The following is a 22,423-nucleotide window of genomic DNA, read 5'->3' as shown; positions in this document are numbered from 1 at the left end:
TCGTATGCGAGCCCAACCTAATCAGCCAGTGATATCTGATCTTCCAGACTTTCGTGTTAGTGCATCGTTCCCATTCACCCATGTTGGCGTTGACTTTGCGGGTCCTTTCTATACAAAATGCAGCCCACTAAAAAAGACAAAATTATACAAAGGCTATCTCGCACTTTTTATTTGCCTGGCTGTAAAAGCGATTCATTTGGAATATGTGTCAGAATTAACAACTGAGGCCTTTCTCGCTGCATTCGACAGATTCACATCATGCCGAGGTCTACCATCGCATATGTACTCTGACAACAGTTTAAATTTTGTTGGAGCCACTAAACACTTATCAGATATTTCCAAATTTCTGTCTGATAATAATACTGAGATATTAAATGGACTTGTCCAATGTGAGGTAACTTGGCACTTCAATCCACCAGTTGCCCCAAACTTTGGGGGAATTTGGGAAGCTAATGTTAAAACTGCCAAAGTGCTATTAAAAAATCAGATTGGTGACACACCAATGACTATGGAAGAATATTTCACTGTTTTTTCTCGTATTGAAGCCATTATGAATAGCCGTCCACTGCTAGAACCCTCCCCGGACCCCAACGAAAACACACCGCTATTGACACCTGGTCATTTCTTGATTGGACGACCACTGTTTCAGGCCGTGGAGCTTCCTCTAAATGACTCCACCTCAAATCGGCAATGTTGGACTCACCTGCGTCAATTAGTACAGTCGTTCTGGCGTCGATGGAAATCTGAGTATCTACAAACACTCATTCAACGAAATAAGTGGAAAACTCCAACAGAAAACATCAAAGTTGGACAAATTGTGCTTATAAAACATTTGAACACTGCACCTACACTATGGCCTATTGGTAAAATTGAGAAAGTATTTCCTGGACAAGACAAAATAATAAGAGTAGCGTTAATCCGCACAGCCGGCGGTACGCTCATCCGACCTGTGAACAAACTTATAGTGTTTGTTGCCAGTAGTCTAAATCTCGGCAGCCCCTTCTGAACCTTGTGTAAATATTCTATTATCGTCTACCCCGCTTCGTGTAACAATCATATATGTAACAGTCTCTTTGTGTGCGCCGTATGTGTGATATCCGCTTCGTATTTATATGTTCTAAATCTCAAATAAACAATTACATTTTCCTCGATAAAACTCCGATGTAGTTTTAGGTGGGCGGTTGGTAAAGACAGTTATCGTGATTTCCTTCCTTACACCCACCCCTCCCTCTTCATCGTAGAAGGAAGCAGCCAAAAGCAGCTTCCCCCTCCAGTTTCAGTTGGCATGAAGTTCACGAAGCTACATCATCATTGCTGCTTTGAAGCCCCGGTTTCAACTGTATTTTCTTCAGTTTTTCAAGTGAGTTTTCGTTTATAATCACACAGCTCTTTTCTTTTGTTCACCCGCGGTCCTCCACTTGTAAAATTTCTGTTTCTAATCACCAGTGTAAACCGGCCAACTGGACGGATATAAAATCCTACAATTAGGGTGCTTTCCACAAATTCATAATAAATCTTGTGTACTGCTGGCAGGACTGTTCTTTGCACCATTATATAGAGGGAAATTTTACGTTTCATCACAAATAAAGTTGAAGTTGGTAGCTTTGTCCAGTCAGTAATGGCTTTCAATCTGAGAAAGGGTGATCGCGTCTCTCTTTGTTTATGCGACTTATTTTGACAATCCAAACAGTGACAATGGATGGAGTAAAAGTGGTTTTGGTGACAATTAAATATACCACCAAGTGCTAATGCCAAGCTCATGATATTTATTTCTGCAACTGCAGTAGTAGTCCAGTCACAATATACATTAATGCTTGCATTTTATATTGCAGTTCTGATTTTAAAATTTGATTTTGAAATTAAAATTTCATGAAATTTTAAGATTTTAAAATTTCATGAAATTGCGGTTTTCCTCAATTTATAACTATGATGAAACGTGCTTGCCAGATGATCTAGTAGGGAAAAATTATTTGTCAGAGAGGTTACAAATACCCTGAACGAATTATGAATTGTGAGAAAATGATTTCATTTTTTTAGGAATTACATAATCTAAATGAAAGGCAAGAGCAAATTTTTCCTCTTATTTACAGGATTTGCTGGAAAAAACTGAAACCTGAACCAAAAATACAAAGTTTTTGGGCTACTTTGTATATATCATAAGGAAATTTTGCATGAAAAACTAGGTTCTGGACTTCTCTTATGTATCAAAACAATATATTAAAAAATCAAAACTGCAATATAAAATGCAAGCATTAATGTATATTGTGACTGGACTACTACTGCAGTTGCAGAAATAAATATCATGACCTTGGCATTTTAATAAACAAACTCAAAAATCTAATCAATTTTAGCAAATAAAAGCTCTGCTTTCTCGATTAAAAAATTAAACAATGTGCAAAGTCGAACTGGGGGGAAGGGGTCCCCTGGCCGACTACCCAAATCGCCCCACTCCCCCACCACGTCAGGGTGCAGGATCCGCGCCTGGACTGGCAATAATGTTTCATCCTAATCAGGTTGAATAGAATAGTTAGAACTTGTAAGTGAGGATAATTTCTATACATTATAAGATAGGTTAGTTATCAAAAGTAAGTCATCAGAAACAGGATCTCTTAAAACTGTTCTTGTACCAATTGAAACAAAAAGTTTTAGTATCTGAATTAGAAGAACAGAGAACAACAGTTTGTTTTTCAAAATACAACTCAACATAAATTCTATTATTCTATTATTCTATATTGTGAAGTTTATGATCATGTTTTTCACAACACTAGCAAATTGGTTGTGTTATAGTAGAATATATTGATACTTGTTCACATTAGGCTATATCATCAGGTTTTTCAGGTAGACCCAAGCTGGTTCATTCAAATGATTTCCAAGTTCAATTGAATATGACCCAGTTATTAGAATATGTTCATTCCTGCTGTAAGGTTATATAGATTTACCCCCCTCTCACTTCAAGTACCTTATAAGTTCAAGTCATTCTAAATTCTAACTTATGAATATTATATTTCATATCCATCCTGTGCAGACATGAAATAATATCATAGATTAGACTGCCATGTGATACACAGTTTCGGTCTTGAGGTGGGTTTCCTGGACTGAGCTGGAAGAAGAAAATTTCCAACAGCACTGCATTTATTAGCATATTTTGCAGAATTGTCTAAAAATGTGAGCCCTTCAACTGCTTGAAGTACTTATTCGTTGTTGAAATTGTCAATAAAAGTGAAACATGACTTGCATATAAGTAACTTCTAGAAGGTAATAGCATTTTTGAAAAAATACCCTGCAGGCTACATCCCTAAAAATCCAAGAGTACAAATGTACTCTTCTTTGTGATCAATTTGAATAACATCAAGAACAACTTGTTCAAAAATCTAGTGCACAATGTTCTAATTTATAGAATGTGGATAATGCATTTTATAATAAATTAAAAAATCTTGTTCAGACTTTTTGTTATTAGCGTGCTCATAGGAACTCTCCCCCATTCTCAGACGTATAGTCTTCTTGGGGGATTCCACTTTTCAATAATGTTACAATTTTAAACAAAATAGAAAAGTAATTTATCTTTATATTTATTGTAACTTAACTATATTGTACACATTTGTAATTTCATGTGGAAATAAATTGAATTGAAAGTAATCTGTCAAAAAGGTTTAAAACAAGTTGGACAGGTAACATCTGGAGAAAGAGGTGAACTTGTTACAATGTTGTGCTTTATAAATGCAGTTGGGGATACAGTCCCACCTGCATTTGTTTTCCCCAGGAAATTTTTCAAGAATCATATGTTGAACAATGGACCCGTGGGAAGTCTTGGCCTTGCTCATCCAAGTGGCTGGATGACTAAAGAAAATTTTATATTGGCATTGTCTCACTTCATCAGCCATGTAAAGTGCTCCAAAGATGATCCAGTAATTTTTTCCAAGATAATCATTCAAGTCATGTGAATATAGAAGTAATCAACATAGCTACGGAAAATGATGTCAATTTGATTACTTTTCCACCTCATTGCATCCACAGGCTTCAGCTACTTGATAATTCTGTCTATGGGACATTAAAAGTTAGATACAACCAAACATGTGATGCATGGATGACATTTCATCAAAGAACTTTCTAATGCAGCTTATATGACTTCCTTCACAAAGGAAAATATCAAATCAAATAATTTATTATCTAAATTATGGACTCATTTTGGAATAATTTTTTTACTGAAGTACTTATGCGAAATAATTTTTAATTAATTTAACAATGGAAAGAGGAAATTTCAAAGTTTTTTTTACAAATAGCACTTTGGGGCTTTGGCCCATATTGGATATCACTCCACAAAGCAGATAGCCTTACCCTTTCCCAACTCCGCAACGTTTCCAGATCGTTTTTAACAATGTAAAGCACGGAGCACACTGGGAACGCGCCGAGCCGCGCCGCGCAGCCGTTTTCCGGACATGACTCACAACCCCACCACTGCCTCCATTCAATGGAGTGCCATGTTGAGTACCACAACATCAATAGAAATTCTACTAATTAGTTGAAAATATAATTTTTGTACCCGGTTGGTTCAATCGTAGACCTATGTCTAGCCAAGAACTCATCTTCATATTGGTGTCATCGTACTTGGCATGTGATTGGTCATACATATTGGGGTAATGTTGTATGTAATGAGCGACTCGTAATCCATTCTAACAAACCATAAATTAATATGAATTAAATTGAATTATACTTTATTGCATAAAAATATTTACATTACCTTTATGGCAATCATCAGTATTATTATAATTATAAGCAAAGCAAGAGAGTGGCGCTTTGCGCAGCATGGGTCATTCATTCTCTTATATATTAGAAACCATCATAACAATATTGTTATTTTTCAATTAAAAAATAAATTGGAAGCCACCATCTATTTCGCCATTTAAAAATACAATATAATTCGTGGGTTCCAGAAAACAGGAATTTCACCATTCAATGCTCAAATATTCACTGAGAATGCTTTTCTCATGTCATCAGTGACTGATCGCCAACTTTCAGAAAATGCTATGGAAGTTACCCAGAATGTATCTACTGAACCTATTGAATCCACTGAACCTACTGAATCTACTGAACCTACAACACCAAGACCTTGAACATCGAAAAATCCAGAACCATCTCTAATATCCTCAACTCCACAGCAAGTACATGCATCCACTGAACCTATAACACCTTCAGTATTAAACAATCAGAGCCAATCAAAATCAAAGGTCCTAACTCCACAGGAAGTACAGCCATTTACAAAAGCTGCACCAAGAAAGACTAATAAAACTAAAAGACAGAATGGATCTACAAGAATATTAACAGACACACCGAAGAAAAACAGAATTCAAGAGCTTTCTGACAGGAAGAAACCACCAGTTAGAAAAATTTTAGAATTGACAAGTGAATCAGAAAATGAAGAACTGGAATCCTTAGACACTTGGAGAGAATCAATGGAGATAGATATCAGAGAGAAAAATATTGATTATCATACTGCAGGAGTTAAAAATGGAAATTTTGTTGGTGTAAAATTCCCTTTGAAAAAGTCAATTGTGTATTATGTTGGAGCAATCGACCACTGGTGACAGATTTCTTCAGCAACATCTCCAAAGAAGTTAAGTGAGTGCCAAGCAGCCAGAAAGTGTGTTAGGTATGGCAAAGAGTACTTTGCTTCACAAATTAGGCAGTTATTTGACCACTGAGCAGTGTCTATATCACTGGGGCAAACTCATTAAGCCTAATTTGCCACATGTTGCAAAGTCAAATCTAACAAATCTTTTGTCATTTCCAGTCACTCGTCATGCAACGAGTGTACTCACAAAAATGACTCGATTATTCCTAACCCTTCGTCGAGCGTGCGAAAGATAAACAATCACGATTCCGCACCCTCTTGCCAAGCTAACTCGAACTGAGTTAGAAAGCAAGCCGATTCTAAGCCAACCTGTTTTTTCTGCAATGAAAATTCGCATTTCGATTAAATGAGATCGCATTATGCGCTGACATTAAAATGATGTACTGTCAGAGAGAATATTTGAGTTTTCGTGAACCCAAAAATGATATGCAGAAAATGTGACAGATTGTTACTGATTATAATAATAATAATAATAATAATTATATGTTAACAAATAACAAATAATTGTATGTGAGCAATTTCGATGTTGCAGGAAGTATGAATCTAATGGAGAGCCAACTCTCAGAAATAAATGCCCAACAAATGAAAAGTGCCCAGCATCAGCAGTGGATACCATGCCACAAATCTCTGATGAACCGAATTACAAATTAGTAGCCGCTTGGTTCCCAGTGTCAAATTTGAAAAAGTTTGAGGATTTGGAAATGCGCCTGAAGGATTCAGATTTTCGGGAGAAAATTGTGAGTTTTCAGCCATAGAAACGAATTTGATAGTCATCTATATTTACATAAAATAAATTTTATCTTTTATAGAGCATCGACTCTATCTCCGAGGAGGAGGAGGAGAAGGGTACTATCTCCCAGCAGAGCTTGCTGAGACCCCCCAGTCATCGTTAAAACCACATCAAGTAAGTCGATCCGCATTTTATGTATTTTCCTCGGTCCTCCATATTATCTAAACCCTCAAAGTTACCCCGCGTTGTTCAGTAGTTTATGCAACGGTTGTATATTGGGAGCCTTTAAAGCATGAGTGAGATGTGAGTTATAAATATCTAAATATCTCACGAATGCTTGAAAGGCCTATTACAACCGTTGTTGTATGTATAGGAATTTAATTTGATGATTCCTATTTTGAAATTGATTGAATGGAACTAAAAGAATGATGAATTAATTATAATGTTTGAATGACAAAATTTAATTTTTGATGAATATGAAAATAAAAATGTTACAAGTGATAAACAAACTTTGCCAGTTGAAAACATCACAGGTGGCGGTGGCAATCATATGATTCGCCACATATGCACTATTTTACCCACGACCACCAAAAAACTTTCTTTATGAAACTCTCATCACAAAGTTCAAACTTTCTTCTGGGGTTAGAAGAATTTCATTCTCACTGTCACTCATTATTGAGCTATTTAGAATAGAAGTTGAGTTATCTGTAAGTGTACTATAAAATTCAAGATATATTCAACTATTTATACTATATTTAAACTTTAGACTATTCAAATACGTAATTCATCACGATAGAAAGCTATATTCAAAGTTTTGTTGCAATCCATCCATTAATTTTCAGAAATCGTGATAAATTACGTATTTAGATAGTTAATTAATTTGAATAGTCTAAAGTTTAAATATAGTATAGTTAAATATATCTTGAATTTTATAGTTATAGTCCTAGGTGCTCACTAAGAAATCTTTTAACGATACTTAAACTTTAAAGGTGTTCCAATGTACGATTGACAGTTCTGGATTTCGAGCTGGATGAATGAGCTGATGACTGTTCAGGTTTACTGTTACACAGAGCCACTCAGTAGCTTCTTTATGTTCACTGAACACTACCCTTGATAACAAAAATGCGTAAGACAAGCATGAATAACCATGAATACAGTTCTTGAAGTAAAAGCTGAATCTGTTTATAATCAGAAAATGCTTTGTTTCCAGGTGCTTTAACGGCTCTCGGGGCTGGCAGTAGCAGTAGTTCCAGGGCACCAACATGGATGCTGAGAAATTCCATGACTGCGAATTTAAAATCCATGTTTTCATGGAGTTGCCAAAAAATGGCAGTTGAGAAAATGGCCTTCAATGAAACAAATTTTCAGAAGTTTTTATTCAGTAAGTGAATAAGTTTTAATATAATTAATTTTCTTGCTTACATGGATGTAATTTAAGAAACTTATAAAATTAACACTGGAAATAGAGATATTGTGGGATTACTCCATATTAATGTGAAATGAAAAGATGTCAATTCCACACTGGTAGTCAATTCCACCACTGATGATGATGCCAAGTGCATCAAAACTAGGAGACGAGAAGAATGTCTTCTTTCTATTGGTGTATGTATCATTCTCATCCGACCAATAGTTATTTTCAAGTTAGTGATTATGTTCGTCAATGTCAAGACATTTCGAGCAGAAAACACGAACTTTGATTATTTTGCTGCTTGGGTAAGACAAATTTATTTGAAAACGGCAAATAATTTTGAATTTTTGATTACTGATAAGTATCTATTTTATGTGCATTATCATAATGTCAAATAATAGATTGAATAAAGGGAGCCGTTCTATGATTATAATGAGGTTAAAATACAAGTTGAACTTTGAAACTGATTTGTGAGATAAACTATTTTGACATAGGTATTTTTTGCACAAAGCCACAGATATAATATTATGTGGGCACTTAATTTGTGTGTCAACTGAGGATGTGAACTCTATGTGACCTGACATTGACAATAATCAGGAGTCAAAGTGGGACAAGCATAGTGATTTATGGAGGAGTTACTCGTCTACCAAACCGAAAATACCGGCTATGCACTTCAAGCCGATGCATCTGCCAGGTGATAGACAGTTTCGGTCTTGAGGTAGGTTTCCTGGACTGAGCTGGACTAACATAACACATATCGTCGGCTTAGTTCCAGAAGGTTCTATGTGACAATTTTTGGCAAACATTTGAAAGTGATTTGAAATTATATTCAAATAGTTCATGAATCACAGTTTTGTAGCATTGGAAATAATTGTAAAATCTTTTAAAAGTAATTTGAAGTGATCTCAATATACTTTGGAATGCTTCAAAATTATTTAAAAATTAAACAATAAAATCATTTTAAATTGATGTTACTTTATCACTTGGAAGTGGAATGTTTAAATTGTAAAAATACACCAATCGAAAAATTACAGGAGTCGCACATTCACTATTTAAAACGATGATGAGAATAGCTGCTGATTATCTGCAGATTTACAGAGAATATTTTTAATTACTGCCTTTGGATATTATGAGCACAGGTAGATTATTCTCAAAATTCATCAAAGGTTTCTGTACGAGGCAGCCTGTGTGAATCAATCCAATAGGTGAAATTCCATCAGAAGTAGCCACTTTTCTAAAATTGGCGCACCTTTATACTGGACATTGTTTCCGAAGAGTTTCGGCAACACTCCTAGTTGAAGCAGGAGGTAACATGCTTCAGTTTAAAAGGCACGGAGGATTGAAGAGTGCTACAGTAGCTGAAGGGTACATTGAAGAGTCTATCACTTCAAAACTTAGCACTAGAAACATGATTCTAGGACAGAACAATTTTGAAGAGTGCTACAGTGGCTGAAGGGTACATATTCAAGAGTCTATCACTTCAAAACTTAGCACTAGAAACATGATTCTAGGACAGAACAAACATGTAGGACTCCAAAAGCAATACAATCAACACCAACTCATACGGTCATGCATACGGAATCACAACATTTTGCAGAAGTGACGTCTACTGCAGCTGCAATTGTAATAAATAACTGTAACAGCTGTACATTCAACATCAGCATCACCAACAATAAAAAAACACTAACTTCTTTCAATATTATCAAAACAGCATTATCATGAATCTAATAATTATTATCAATATAAATTATGCATATCCAATAGGTTATGGCAAAGTGTCACAATCAATGATAGGAGATAAAATAAATAATAACCCAAGTTTAACAGAGAATGTACGAATAAAAGGGAGAAATTCGAAGAATGTTAAAGGAAATAAAATGTATTATTTTAAATTTTTTTATTGTACACAACAGTCATGATTCTATCCAGTAATGTGTTATACCCTATGCACGCGGTCATAGTTACGAGCGCGTTACTTTATCTAGATTATTGCAAACTCAACTTATATAGAACCACAAACCTCTTCATCCCATGTTGTTGCCTCTCTGAAAGGAATTCTCAGCTAACATCAGTCTGGATGTCGAGGTGGACACTGCACCACTTCAGCCTTGCTCTGTTCGTGTACATCTATCTGTTCATGTCTATCTGTCCATGGATAAGACACAATCTACACTGATGGTTTTGATCGACTTGAGTGAGACTGTATTTATCATCTGCTACTCTTGATAAAAGCTGAGAAGTTTTGGTTTTTCAAAGAGTAGTGTGGCAAGTGTGAAATCGTACCTTCTTGACAGGCAGCAGTGTGTTTGAATGGATATCATATCTCAACGGAGTGTGGTCAACAAGGGCGCCCCCTAGGGTTCTGTTTTATAGAGACCACTACTATTTAGTCTCTATGTAAATAACGTAACCGACCGACATAGACACTCTAGATATCATCTTTGCGCAGACGACTTACAGATTTTTCAAAACTGACAACTGAGATGCAGCAGTCGGCCTCATGAACGAGGACTTTGATAGCGAACAAGGCTGCTGCCACACACTGGACAGAACAGCATGGATTAAGCTGTGCAAAGGCTAAAAATAAACTTTTTACTCGTGATATTTTTCAAAGTTTTTCGATTTGTATATCATCAAGCTATCAAAATGAAAAAGTTTTCTCAGGAAAACATTTTTTTCCGATCATTACTTTTTGAAAAACCTACTTTTTGGTTTTTTAAAAACCAAAACTACCATTATAGGTAACATAAATACTTGTCAATGTTTAACTTCCATGTGCCCTCCTTCAATGCTAGGAATTCTGACTTGTTTTCTTTGCCTAGAAGCAGGACTGTGCATAATTATTTCTCGCCTCTAACTAGAGTGCAGAGACTTATGAATGAACTGAGTAGAGAGTTACACTTAGGTGAATCAGACTTGGAAGTAATGTGATTGATGGAGTCAATTGCTTGTTGGTAGTATGCCTACTGGTTCTGGGAAAATTGTAGTGATCTATTTCAGTTTTTGTTGTCTTGCTTTCTGTCCATTGGAATATTGGCATGATCTTGTTCTTTGTATTTTTTATTTACACTCATCAACATAGTCGTCGTCGTCATCATGATAATCATCATCATCATATGGGTACGAGTACCCCTCGTTCTCATCTTCAATTGTTGGTTTAAAATATTGAAATCATGATCTTGTTCATTTTTTCTTACTAATTTATACTTATTATCATTATCATCATCATCATCATCTTATTCCTCTTTTCCATCTTCAATTTTAGTTTTAAATATTTATTGTGGTTTCTATCTTTCTTCAATTTTGTGAATTTTCTATATTAGATTAGGCTTATCCTATATTATATTATACTATTAATATATTAGAATTGTAATTTTGGTTGTGTCAAGAGGGCTATTATGGGAAGTATATATTCCTGGTGCCCTCATATTGTAATGTAAATAAATAAATAGAAGAATACTAAACTAACTTGACCTAAATATCTGATCATTCATTGAAATTCATTGATTGAACGGACCTACTACCTCTTGGAATACATGAGTATATAATATAATTTCAGTAATCCTTGTTATCAATGTCATAACATTCTATCAGATCAATAGAAAATGGAGCTGTAATGTATTTTGTGTAATTCAGGTCAAGTTTACTGTGGGTGCATTGTGTGTTTGAATCGTATGGAGAAATTAACTTGAAAGAAATAGTTCTTGAATAATGAAGCACTAAATTACTACATATCTTAGAATTATGCAAACTAAAGATGATTCAATGGTACATTGATTCTGAAACACATATATGTACTGGTAGTGTTTCATAACGTGTGATCACGTTTCGCAGAAGTCGTATGAAATATTTCAATTCAATTATATCAAACATAAGATATGATGAAGTTACACATTTTTACAATATTCACAACTTTTCAAAATCACAGATTCTCATTATCTGTTCCTAAAAAGGCTGGAATTTTCTCTATTCTTCCTCAAAATTACATCTAATTCATAAGTAGCTCAAATAACTAGACAGATTTTTCCTTGTAGAAAATCAGAAGCATCTATGAGGAATATAATGAATCAGTTCATGTATATTGCTCATTAATATATCCGCGCTCAGATTGTTCTTAGTGGAATGTAATTTTTCCAAATATGACAATGTATTTTTTGTTCATGGAAAATAAGATCATACAAAATGGGTTGATTGAACTTGAAATAGTATTTTAAAAAATATGTTTTATTTATTGAGACATGTTAACAGCAAGGCAGAGAAACTCAGACTGAGCGCTCCCGCCTGGAATAAATGTTACAATACATAACTGGCTCAGCCTACCTGGGACTTATATTATGTATTATACTATTAATTTATATATTATGTATTATATACATAATATGAAATAACAAAGTGGACAGCTCAAAGAAGAGAAGCAATGTGCATGTTGAAATAGTATAATTTCATACTAAGTTAGTGATATTTGAAGATAGTGAAGCACTGATATTAAAAAACTTATATCTTCCAGTACCATTGAGTCATCTTTAGTTTGAGTAGAATATGAAATTTTCTTGAGTACCATAATTCAACGACCCATGTTCAGAAAGATTATTTTAAAAAACACATCGAAAAATCTTCAATCTCTTCGACTTACATAAGCTAGTGAGAGATGAGTTGCAGACGATGAAGTTGATGAGTTGCAGACGATGAAGTTGATGAGTTGCAGACGATGAAGTTGATGAGTTGCTGACGATGAAGTTGATGAGTTGCTGACGATGAAGTTGATGAGTTGCTGACGATGAAGTTGATGAGTTAATGACGATAAAGTTGATGAGTTGCTGAAGATATCAGTCTCTGCAAGACAGTTCGGTATCGCTACACGCAGCTGACTTGTAGTCCTTCTCTTGTAGAGTGAATGTGAAGTGGTTGGATGTTGATGACACGACTTGATGCAGTGCACTATAATTCGTAGTTAGACAATCCATACAGCATCTCGCCACTCTGACTACCACAATCTTGCTCTCTGCGAAAAATTGTTTTTAATGTTATTATACAATTCATCACTAAACGTTTAAACAATATTTCAAACTAATTTGCATGTGAAATTTATTTAAACTCAACAAACGATATTTTTAAATTACTTATAACATAGATATTTAAGAAATGCCATGTAACACAAAAACGTTTTAATAAATTACAATTTCACTTGAATTTTGTGATGGAAGAAACTTTCAAGTACTACATATTATTGAATATGATCACTTACTACAAGCTTCAACTCACATGAATATGTATGATAATAGTGAAGAATTTAGAAGAATAACTCATTACTAGGCTATTGAACATTATTGCTCACTAATTTGCAGATGATAAATGAATTGATTATTGAAGCTCAATAGTTATTTTTTTGAATGACTGCTAACACAGGTATTTTTCAAAAACCATACTCAACACGTGCTTTGAAGACAAGTTACGTATATCACAGAGATTAGAACTGTTTTTCGAATTCATTCAAAGAAATTTATATTATTTTCAAATGTTTAACTAGCATAATATTATTTGAGTTTTTCCAAATGAATTTCTGTGTTTTAATATTTTCTAATCTAATAGTAGGCCTATTGATTAATAACACATTATTACAATAGTATTTCACATTACACCAATTCATAAGTATTTCCAAATAAATAGAGAATATCTGACTTGCTTGAATATTGGCAATGCTTTATAATTAATGCAGATTAAGACTAGAAAAATGAGCCTTGGAAGAAATACATTTTCTCATATTTTATATCGACAAAAGATTGAAATTTGCATATAAGTACTGTTTTTAAAGCCAGCGAGAATGGTGGCTTGATTAGTTTTTCGACATGGATTCAAGGGCACGAAGATAGCAGCATTGTTTCCTTCGCCTCTAGATGCAGCACCTGAAGTCTCAACCAGTTCACGGACTTTGCCCATATTATGCACATGCTATGTTTATGCTCATAGTCTAAATTTGCTTCATGATATAAACATCAACTGTCATAGTGAATAACGAAACAAATATTTGGTTATAAGTTTAACCAAACGATTAATAATGAAAACATACCGATTTACTTCATGATATAAACATCAACTGTCATAGTGAATAACGAAACAAATATTTGGTTATAAGTTTAACCAAACGATTAATAATGAAAACATACCGATTTAGTCAAGCCAAACTCAGTTTAATAATGAAAACACAACGATTTGATATAGTAAACTATAGCAAATTCTATTTGGTGAAAAACACCAACATGTTTCAACGCATATAAGCTTAGCTATGTTTTGATTTCTCTCAAAATAAAATTTGGGACAGCTGACAACAACTTTCTGTTCTCATTACGAATACAGATCGGTGATATGGTGATATCTCTAGATCTCACCAAAAACTGTCAAAACACATGTTCGATTATTAGTTGAAAAATTACAAAAACTTAAATAATAAAGCATTCTTTCATTCTTTCTATTCGATACACTAATTGACAGAGATCGTAAACTGAACAAAATAACATAAAGCTATGAATCTTACAAGGTATTTATTGTAGTTAGAAGTTTTGTGGAAAGGTTGGGTGGCATGAGAAGCCCGAATGGGAACTGTGAGGCCGTTTCAGACCATTTGACTCGATGTAGCATGTATGCAACCGTATTAATAGGTACGCAAGCTATATACAGTTCACACAATTTTTTTATTCTTATTTGTTGCTGAAGATACGGAACTACGGCTACGTTACACCGGTTTGATAAGATTGATTAACGTTGGGAAATACGTCTTTCAGAAAACGTTGCTCAAGCTATGTACGGCGGTCTGAACAAAGCGTTACCAAGATATTCACTGTCAAAGAATGTAGTCATTTTTTGAAATCCTCTGTATATTCGTGTACTAAAGTAACTTAGTTGGATAAATTTGCATAGTTTTTGATAATGATGGATTAGCAAGCATTTTATCGCATAATATCAGTTCTGCAACAGTAATGAATCAAGCAGACCCAAGAGTTTTGCGAAGTTGTATGACCTCGTTATGCCTCTAATCATACTAGTGAAACATATCCACACCAACATTTTGAGATTCTTTAGGCTTATATAAAAACTATAAATGCATTCAAGACAGATATCAATTTTCCAAATAAAAGAGGAAATCTTCACATCAGAATAGAAATGTCAATTTCCCTTTACATGAAATAAATTGTTAGGAATGTAAAACATTCACAAAAACGTATAGTGATAGTGAATATTCAAGATTGAAATGTTTTTTCATCTATTGAGTAGCCCTGAAAGAAATATATTATAAGGAATATTGATAATCGAAAAGGTACTTACAAGAAAAGCGTAGGAAACATGAATCACTGTCGTTGATTAATTAACAGACTTGTGAATCTACGATGCGGTATTCGACATAAATTCTGAGCAATTGGTATGAGACTGGAACAGACAGGTATATGAGCGAGATGATGAAGATACAACATAATCTTCCAGTGAGTCTCCATTTGTAAACACGTCAACTAGCCAAGGAGACTTGCAACACTGCAAGAAAAGAAGGTCCAAATCTGGCATTGGTTACTCGCCTGGAAAAAAATATATTTTGTTCATTTATTTGATTCTAAAAGCATAAGCTTTCTATTTTTTTCCTAAAAACTAACAATTAGGAGAAGGGTAGAGGTCACAATAGTCACTGGTCAGAAGAACCATGACAAAATCGAACCTGGAACTACACATAAGGAATGGAATACAATAAATACTTGTAAAAAGTACAACATTGTCAGTTTTTTTTTGCTGCACGAAACTATTGGATCCAAAACTTTCTCCCCATCACTCCACTGAGTTGCAGTATCAACCGAGTCTTTAGGTGCCATTTAGTCGCGACAGTGCATAAGTCGCACTGTGCATAAGATAGAGAAAGACTGTATACGGGGACTGTAAACGAACGAATAACACAGAATTTATGACTTTGCTTGGTGTACCTTATTGGGCTATGAAATGCAAATCATCCAATTGTTCATAGGCGTAAAATAATCTAAGAAAATGGAAAACTAATTATACACTTAATTAATATGTTTTGACAGTAAACAGAGTGCATAACACTTGGAAAATTGGATGTTGTAAAAAGTACAACACGCGACTGCTCGTGTGATTGAGTAGGGCGCGACTAGCGGCAGGTTAAGGAGCACATCATACCATAAATATGGTATGAATGGATGAATAAAAAGAATGTTTAATAGAAAAAATAATTCATGAAGTTAAACTGCCAAGTACTCTATCAAAAAAAATATCGCTTTCCTCTTAGTCACAAGTAGTAGCCTAGTAATATTAAAACATACAATAGTCTCAATGTTGAAAAATGTTATGCTGTCCAAATGATTCACTACGAATAAATGGAGAACTGATTCTCATTCGGAAAATCTGTATATACAAGACTAATGAAGTCGGCCAACTTCAACTCGGTTGAAGCGACAGCTAATTTTCGGACACCACTAAAATTCTATGACATAATTATGTACTTTTGAACTCAGTATTTTCTATATTCAAGTGAAAATTGAATGAAATATTCCTATTCTATTTCAAGTTACATATCTAATCCATCTGAATTCAAAATTTATAGTTGCATGATCATTCTGGTGCTGAAAATGGTTCAAATTCTGCATGAAAGACAAACAAACCTTCATTTGGGACAGTGTCATATTAACTAAATTTGGGAGAAAAAACACTAGTTTTACCATATTATTTCTCTTACAATGTCATACATTTAGTGTTATTTGTGCAAATAAATGAATAAAAGCATAAAGAATATCGTTACTTCAAGTTCGAAATTTGGCATATCAAAATTTGAATGAAGGTCATGGTTGTACAAATGTTCAACTAGAAACAAGCTTCTTGTGCGCTAGAAAACACTTACCAAGAGTAGGACCCTTGAGAGTTACTGATGCTGGAAAAGGAGATCTCCTTCTCTGTCTCTCCGTCTCTCTTCTTCCCGTCATGTGGCGTTTTTATCATGGCTTTAACTGCGACTGAGAATGACTTTTCATAGACTAGTTCCTGATGTTAGAATGAAAGCTCTGCAATCTGCAATCGAATCAATACACCTTTCAATAGAATGGAATCATTATGAATTGCTTAAAAATAAACACAAGAACAAGTATTGATAACATTACCAGTAGAAAAGACAATATATTGTGTTTTTAATTCATTATGGAAAATTTATACATCAAATAATGCTGTGTTCAATTTGCTAACCAGTTTCTTTTGAAAACGATAGATACAAAAGGAGGGGCAGAGAATGTATACCGTTAGGATGGCCAAGTAGTGTGACACATATTTGTTAACACACTTGGCCATCCCTAACGGTGTACACACATGTCTTCGAACAAATTTTTCAAGTTGAGTTTTTGTATATCTTCGGTTTTTTGTTGTTCATTTTTTCTACGCTCTATATGAGGTTGAATTATTTTTGTTAACATTAAAATTTGTAATTTCCAGTGGTTTATTTATTGTTATTGGCTTTTAATGTTTTGTTAGAAGCTGCTGTGGACACACTTGTCCTGTTTTAGGGACCAACCTAAAGGGGCGTTTACATTAGTCAAGTTTACTTGTATTCAAGTTTTGTATAGAATGAATGTATTTAGAAAACTTGAAGTCAAGTTTATATGAACAAATCAAATTGGTTTCTATTTATCTATGATAACAGGGTACAAAATTTCAAATCATACAATAACGTTACATCTTTTGCAAACAAATAATCATAAATAAAACTTGAAATAAAATAATTAATCGTAATAACTAAATCTAACTGCAATATATCATAGATACAGAAAATACAACACTATTTTTTTAATAAACTTCATGAAAGCTATCCACAAAGGCAAAGCCTGTGTGTGGAAGAGGGTCATGACGATAATTTGCTAACGTTGGACTGATCTCAAACTTGCATCAATCAGATTATTGGGTAAACCAGATATTAATAGCGGAAAATAATCAAAGATTTAAAGATTTAGAGTTTAAAGAGTTAAAGTTTCAAAGATTTAGAGATACACTTGGACCATCATTACACGAAATTTGCTTCATCTATACAATGAATGAATCATCATTCATTGAATTCTGTAATCGTTCTCCCAATCTCCTTCAACCAATCATTAACAGTTGTTTTATAGATATATTTGGATTTACCTTCGGTATTACGTAGTAGTAGTTCGATAGCTATGCTCGATTTACCTGAACATATATATCTTTATGATTTTTGTACATGTATAACAATATATATATATATATATATATATATATATATATATATATATATTACATAAATTTGCCTTATACTTGAAACATTGAATTCTTCAAAAATTTCAGCAGTATGAGTGTGTATACGATTTCTTAATGCTGTTTTAATAATAGATTTCTGTGTAACTTCCAAGGGTTGTAGTAATGTTTTATAGGCTCTCCCATAAGCCAAAATTCCCAATTCAATAAAACTGAACATCAGAAAAATAAATATTTCGTAGCTCTTTTAGTGATAGAATTTTATTTAATTAATAAAAAAATAAATAGCTTTGCGAATTTTACTTTTCAAGAATGCAATGTGGTCCGACCAATTCAATTTCTCATCAATCATTACTCCTAAATATATGTAGGATACTACTCTTTCAATAGATTCACAGTTACATTGTATATTAGTAGGTTCAGTTCAATAAACTTGAATTCACTATACCAATGTATACCATTCATCACGTTTGGTAGATGTTAAGCATATTTTGCTTTTGGATTCAACTTGAATCTTGAAGGTAAAATCACGAGAGACACTATAGTACTTGAAATGAGATTTCAAGATCCTAGTTATTTATGAGTTAGTCCATAATGTGTGTGATACGCCACCAAGAAAACATCAACAAGTTTGAAGCTAATAAAGACGCAAAAAACAGTAAACACAGGAAAACAAAACTTGAAACTCACCAAGATGAAAAACTCACGCAGAGTATAGCGGGGTTCCCACTGATAGACCTCTCAGTGGCCTTTGAAACAGTGCCGCTGATACATCAATACATCACTGGATAATACTGACAACTTGCTGTATAGCCTTATGGACAGCTGGACAGGGCCTGTCTGTGTTCTGCACAGCCTTAGGCTTGGGCCCAAGGGCTTGGGACGTAGGGTCCAAATATCTTAATGATGGTGATATCTGGTCTCTAGCTCTTCCACACTTGCATGTGTCTTGCAGCGCGTGTAGAGATGAAAAAGGAGTAAACTGTGAGGATCCTCGTCTAATAAACCGAGGACTACAGTGGGCAAGTCCATTGGATACACAAAGAATCTTCAATGACTCTTCTGAACTCTGGGCCCGAACCACACCTGAAAAACGAAAGTAATACAACTTTATTTAGTGAGCAGGGATACGGCATCTCAAAACTTGAGTAGTATGAATCCCAGATTTACAAAGATCAAACTATTGGAAAAAAGATCTTGAGCTACTTTTAGTCTTGAATATTGCATCGCAATACAGTGGGTTCCAAAATAAGTTTATATATATACTAAGTGACAGGATTTTTAAGCTGTGGTCGAGTTTCATTGTATTGTTTAGTTGAAAGTGCATGCGATGTCCCGAGTTACGGCTACCATAGCAGTGGCGACGCATATTATGTAGCGACAGCGACGCGATGTCTGTTTGAAATAGACAGATTGATTATCATTAAGGAGATACGTCTTTCAAAATAGGTCGCTCAAGCTTCATACAGCGGTCTGAATCAGATATTCATTGTCGCAGTATGTAACCCCTCAGTAGATTGTTTTGCTTTGACACCGAGCACAGGCAAATTCCATGTTGGTTACTTACCGTATTGATGATTTAGAGTGAAAATATGAATTTACAAATCACACTTCTCTGTTAATAGAATTTCAACAGATTTATCATTCACTTTAAAGGCTATAGCGCAAATTGAGAAAGTTGATCATGCAGCTATAAGTTGAATCCTTCATTCAATTATATCAAGAAGTTTAAAAATACCATCTCCAATTACATCGACAACTGTGCTTCAAAGAGTAAGATAGGTTAGGTTAGGCTCAGCATGACTGAATAAATTACATGAGAACAATGACTAACAAAATGACTAATAAAGATTAATATGAACAATAAATTACATCAGAACAATGACTTAGGGCCGTTTGCACAGTATAGATTGCTAAACTCGATTAATCTGAAAGTTTAAACTTGAATCGGATTTCTCAGTGGATCTACTAATCCAGTTCAAGTTTAACTAGTTTAGTGATAAGTTGGTAATGGAAAGTCATCGTTTACAATATCAAGAAAGCTGATTTCTGAACCATCTAAAAAATTCTTCATCATCCCAGAAATTGAAATGATTCCTTATTTGCCCAATTTTTCTCAGTTTCAAAATTTCTTCTCAGTCATCTTTATCAATCGCATTGGAAACTTCTATAAATTCATTCATAATAGTTATTTCTACGTTTAAAAAATTATTCACCATAACCTTAATAACATCGTCTACAGCAGAATTAAAAACAAACGTCGAAAAAAATTTAACTTAATATCAGTTTTTACCCCATCAAATCTTTACAGATGTCAAGTTAATCCAAATTATTTGGTTTAAACCTACTGCCTTGGAGGTTTTTAAACTTTCCCAGAGTTCAAACTGATACGGAATTTTAGTTTATACGAAGAAAATCCAGATTTGGTTTAAACTTTAGGTTGAACTTATACTGTGCAAACGGCCCAAGTATCAACTTTAGAATTCATCAATATCGGATACATGGTGATTATTTCCAATGGACACATCAGGTATTTAAAAATAGGTAGGCATACTTACTCTATTCCTTATAAAACTTATGGATTTGATTATGCGATATTTTGTTTAACTTGAAACAGCAATTTTTTCTTTGCATTTAAATTATATTAATATAAATCCTAGAATTAACGTTCTTCACTCATCAAGGTTAGGTTTGGTTTTGTTTATGTTTTCCATCACTAAAATGATAAACAATCATATGGTTGCCTAGATAAAATTATAAAAAATAAAGATACCTACTTTATATTATAAATGCAAAAGAGACCATTCTGTGTGTAATTATGATCATTTTTTGTAATTATGGTTGCTCTTTATGAAGAAAAAGAAATCTTAGTTTATATTTTAGTCAACAAAGTTTATTCAAAACTGTTGAACATATAGTTGTTTCAAAATGGATTGTGTTGGTTGTAGAGTAAAATATTTAGGGAGAACGAGGTTCAAAGATGAGGAAGTTTTAAATTTTATGTTAAAACACAATATTTTTAAAAGTGTGACATGGTGTAAAATGTGTGGGGAACAGTGCAATTAGGCCAAAAAGTGAAATAGGCCTACTAGTGATCAAATAGAAGTGACCATACCTAGATTTCGTGTAAAAAAGGCCGACTTCCCTGGCTATCTGGTTGAGTTCCAGTTTAAGAGAAGATATGACGATTGTGAGGAGCGCATTCAGCGCATCCACAATTTCTTTGAGGCGGCGGTAAGCCGTATGTCCCCACGCACTAGTAAGGTTTGGTTGGGATGGGTTTGGTGAAATTAGTTTTTCCTCTTGCATTGAAGTTTTGAGAATTAAACAGTGAATTGACAGTTGTCACAGAAGATTTTTTCGAAGTGTTTTAAAAAAAAAAGTGAAAACTAAAAAAAAGTGAAAAATACCTGATGTGTTTGTTGGAAATAATTACCGGATAAATTTATAATAATTCTTTTGAAAACACTTTAAACAGCTCGTACCTGAGTTCTGATGAACTATTTTTAAAAAGCTTAAATTAAAGAAACTAGATCAAGCAACATGATTCTAATCTAAAATGATATTAATTAACAAGCTCAAGCATGGCATACCGGCATCTTCAAATACAAAAGATCCTGAAAATATTATTCTCAAATAAAGAATGGTCCAGCCGGCTTCAATTTTGAATTATGAAATAGAAGACCCTTGCCATTAAATTGAATAGAACCAATCATCTTCACTTGAACTTGAAAATTAAATTACAAATATGTTCACATGGAGAATCACTTTCTCTTCACAATCAATTTGAAAACTAACAACATTAGTAAGGTTAGAATAAATATTATCATTAGTCCACTCACCTTTATTATTCAGAATCATCTTAACGAATCAAACTATGAAAATATTATAAATACAGTAGTAAACTATACACAAGAAAAATTAATTAATTAATTAGTTATAGTTATCTAGTCTGTTCCAGAAGCTATTAAAATTAAGATTATAGAAGAATCCAGAAGGTATCAGAAATCAGAACTACGGAGCCAAGCCGTATTTCCCGCTGATTAAAAAAAAAATATCCACAGAGAAAACTATGATTGGTCACAAGTGATGAATAATATTTTTAAAATATTAAAATTATCAATAATTATACAGTATGTATATTATATCATGATCGAAGATTTTCAAAACCTCATAGTGAGCATTATTTGTTTGAACATTTTCTGAAAAGTTCAATTGCTCGTACCTGTATAGAAAGTACGTTTTCAAGTTGTTTGAAGAGTGTAGGCACTTCTATCGTGAGGTCCACGTTGTAATGGCATAATTTGATTATCATTGGTGTTGCTGTCCTTGTTTATTTTTTGAGAAAGCAGATGACGCTTTCGTTTTTTAGCTCAGCAATGTTGCCAGATCGTTTTTTGACAAT

General features: G+C 33.8%; 1 long non-coding RNA gene across 3 annotated transcripts; it reads right to left on the bottom strand.

The window, feature by feature from the left end:
• Positions 1-1,450: 1,450 nt before the first annotated feature.
• On the bottom strand, positions 1,451-22,017 carry LOC111048586. 3 transcript variants are annotated; one of them, XR_005573195.1, is made up of 6 exons: positions 21,861-22,017; positions 18,709-19,104; positions 16,661-16,827; positions 15,088-15,332; positions 12,401-12,769; positions 1,451-4,670 (listed from the first exon to the last, which is right to left on the bottom strand). It is a non-coding gene; the product is annotated as an uncharacterized LOC111048586 (long non-coding RNA). The 3 variants fall into 3 exon arrangements; XR_005573193.1 differs by lacking the exon at positions 1,451-4,670 and having other exon boundaries at positions 4,687-12,769; XR_005573194.1 differs by lacking the exons at positions 1,451-4,670; positions 21,861-22,017 and adding an exon at positions 21,612-21,797 and having other exon boundaries at positions 4,687-12,769.
• Between the last annotated feature and the right edge of the window lie 406 nt (positions 22,018-22,423).

Source organism: Nilaparvata lugens, chromosome X (assembly GCF_014356525.2).
Source record: "Nilaparvata lugens isolate BPH chromosome X, ASM1435652v1, whole genome shotgun sequence".
NCBI lineage: Eukaryota > Metazoa > Arthropoda > Insecta > Hemiptera > Delphacidae > Nilaparvata > Nilaparvata lugens.
The sequence above is the reverse complement of the archived record's forward strand: the minus strand, read 5'-3'. Positions and strand labels throughout refer to the sequence as shown.